Genomic DNA, 3,716 nt, shown 5'->3' with positions numbered 1-3,716 from the left:
GTGCCTGTATGCTTACAGCGCAGTATTGGGGTGGGAGTTACCCGATTTTCCAGGTGTTGTGTGTCTCAGTTCCCCTGGCTAGGAAAACGGATCCCCTTCCCCCTTGCGCTTCCAGGTGAGGCGATGCCTCGCCCTGCTTCAGCTCTCGCTGGTCAGGCTGCAGCAGCTGACCAGCACCGATTGTCCGGCACTCCCTAGTGAGATGACCCCAGTACCTCAGTTGAAAATGCAGAAATCACCGGTCTTCTGTGTCGCTCGCGCTGGGAGTTGGAGACTGGAGCTGTTCCTATTCGGCCATCTTGCTCCGCCCCCCTCCACTGCTTTTTTAAGTGCTGTGAGCTCTTTTATTTTGGATTCGGTTTCCTTAGAGCACACCCTATCCTGTTGTTTTTGAGCAATTCTCTATTTCCTGGTATTACAAAAAATTCTAAGCTCATTTTCTCTATTATCTTTTGATACATAGTCAGTTCTTTCTGCAAGGATTACTGGGTTCCTAGTACTAAATAATTATGTTAAAATACATAATTGAGGTATTGGCTGTGTGTGTTGTTAATGTTTTATCAGTGTTTCTAGGATCTCTAAGCCAACAGACCTAGCAAATGTGCACAGGTATATTAACCCATCTTACAGACATATCTAAATGATTTCAGTACCTAATATTCTGTTCCTTTATTACATCAAACCTCAGAAAACACTGGTGCTGCACTCTACTCTGACACCATGTGGATTTTTCTAGCCTTCCTTCCTTGACTGTCCATAACTACCAACTGCAAAGGCAGGAACCCTTAAAACCATATGCCATACATTGCATTCTTTATACATTTCATTATGCATGCACAGTGCTATCAGAATTGTTAAATAGTACCACTTGAAGAAGAATGTTTATCTACTAGGATACAGTGTTTAAGTTCAGTTTCTTTATATTTTACTCTTACAGAATCCCCTCATTTCCAAAGTTATTTAGGTGAGAGACTTTATGTGCCACCGGCTTCAATGAGGTTATTTCAAATATGCTGTATAATTGTTATTTGGCAGTCTGTAAAAGACAAAAGTGTAGATCATGGAAATATATGAGGATTTTCTACAAATATATAGAGAGAGTATAAATTAGGAGAAGCAGGCACTGTTTACCAACAGAGAAAATTTCTTTATTATATGCATTAGTGGACACACGACACAATTTGTCAAACCTCATAATTTTATGATACAAAATGTTAAACTAAATATACGCAACTTACAAAATTATTCCACACCTCATGAACCCCAAGATAAAATGCAGATTCTATAAAAATATCTCGGCCGGGCGTGGTGGCTCGTGCCTGTAATCCAAGCACTTTAAGAGGCTGAGGTGGGTGAAACACTTGAGTCTAGGAGTTCGAGAGCACCTGGGCAACATGGTGAATCCCCGTCTCTACTAAAAGTACAAAAAATTAGCAGAGGCATGAGAGGATCCCTGAGGGAAATCCTCTGAGGAGGCTGAGGCTCAGGAATCACTTTAACTCAAAAGGCAGAGTTTGCAGTGAGCTGAGATCATGCCACTGCACTCCAGCCTGGGCTACAGAATGAGACTCTGTTTCAAAAAGTAAAAAGACAAAATCTAATGACTTTATACAATGTGGGCATAAGACTCAGGCAACATGGAATGAAGTAACTTTCCCCTTCGGCATATAGGATATATCCACTCACAAGAGACTTTCCTTTGATCAGATTCATGTGGAACCAAGATTCCTTCCTGAGAAGCAAATAATCCAGAGGGTTCTTATCTACCCTTGACTGAGAAAGATTTCCCTCTAACTCCAGTTCAGTATAGAAACACACTGCCTCTCAGTGGGCATTCACCATCAGACAATACACACACCTGTCCCCACGTGAACCTTTCCCTCAGACAAACACATACATCACCATGTTGACTCTTCCCTCAGACAAGCACACCTGTCCTCACGTGAAATCTTCCCTCAGATAAGTACACATGTCCCCGCCTTGACTTTTCTCTCAGACAAGCACGTATGTCTGATATGCCTGACACTGATGAGTTGTGTGGCAAAATGAGCTCAGGATAGAGGTAATTATAGACTCCAACTCTGACAATTGTAGATGTGCATTTTTTAAAATTCTAACTGAAGACTTTGCAGTGTTGTCAAGGACAGTGGTTTGTAGCTCTAAATGCACAGACTACAGGTAGTTGTCTGTTTCCTCTGGGAAAGATTTATTTTCCTTTGTTTAATGTATTTACATGTTAATAAACATTGATATTGTAAAGGTACCCAAACAGAGTCCACCTTAGAGAAAAAGAAACATGATGGGCAAATTAAGTCTGAATATCCAGTCCCAGGAATCCTTTGGCCCTGCCCTCCCTGGAATCCAGAGGCAGAGATGAGAAGATCCCTGCTGAGCAGTACAAACAATGAGAAAGACATGGAAATGAGGCCCCTCCACTGCTAATGAAAAGCAGCTCACCCCATGTCCCTGCAGGTCCTGGTGAAAAGTCATCCCAAATTCGTGCCCTTCCTCAACGTCCACACCATGGAGTCAGGGCTGATCTGGACTTCCCTTCTCATCACTCTCAACATCCAGGTTCCCTGTGGTGTAGGCTCAGTGGTGGCTGCTCCACATGAAGCTATTCTCATTCTCTTCCTTCTGTGTTTGCAGAAGTCTGTGTGAAGTTGTCTAAAGAAGGCAGGAGGAGAAATGCTACAGCCCTGGGGTTCTCAGATTTTTCTCCAAAGCCTCTGGATTCACTTTCATAGAAAACAGCATAAGTTTTGTCCAGCAGGCTTCATGACAGGCTTCATGGTGTGGTGGTAACAAAGTAATTCGAGTGGAAGTTCTCCCTGGTACCCTGCTTGAGTAAAAAGAAGATTAGCAGTCCTTAAAGACACTCTTTCCAGAAGATTCTCCCTTAAGATGACCAACCTGAGAGCCAAGGACAAGGACGCATATTACTGTGAGCAAGGCAGGGTCAAACGGTGTGAGCCCAGACACAAACCTCCATGTAGGGAGGTGGGAGGAAATTGCATTGTAAATGCAGCTGAGAACCACCAGGGGGTGCTTGGGGCACCATGGGGCACTCAAGACACCAGGGGGTGTTCAGAACCGCCAGGAGGCACTTAGAATTACCAAGGGGCACTGAGGACACCATGGGAGCTCAGAACACCAGGGGGCACTCAGGACATGACAAGGTGCCTAGGACAACATGGGGGGCTAAGAACCACCAGGGGGTGCTCAGAACCACCAGGAGGCACACAGGAAACCAGAGGGTTCTCAGAATTCAGGGGGTGCTCAGGACAGCAGAGGATGCTCAGAACACCAGGGGCGCTCAGAGTAGAAGGTGGTGCTCAGATCACCAAGGGGGAGCTCAAGACACCAGGGACCACTGAGGACATCAGGGTGTGCTCAAGACACCAGGGGGTCTCAGAATACAAGGAGTGCTCAGATCACCAGGAGGCGCTCAGGAAATCAGGGGGAACTCAGAACACCAGGGGGCGCTCAGGACAATAGGGAGTGCTCAGAACCACCAGGGGGTGCTGAGGAAACCCTGGGGCACTCAGGACACCAGGGGGCGCTCAGAACCACCAGGGGGCGCTCAGGACAATAGGGAGTGCTCAGAACCACCAGGGGGCGCTGAGGAAACCCTGGGGCACTCAGGACACCAGGGGGCGCTCAGAACCACCAGGGGGCGCTCAGGACAATAGGGAGTGCTCAGAACCACCAGGGGG

This window comes from Rhinopithecus bieti, unplaced genomic scaffold, assembly GCF_001698545.2.
Source record: "Rhinopithecus bieti isolate Rb0 unplaced genomic scaffold, ASM169854v2 scaffold_72445, whole genome shotgun sequence".
Lineage (NCBI taxonomy): Eukaryota > Metazoa > Chordata > Mammalia > Primates > Cercopithecidae > Rhinopithecus > Rhinopithecus bieti.
The sequence above is the reverse complement of the archived record's forward strand: the minus strand, read 5'-3'. Positions refer to the sequence as shown.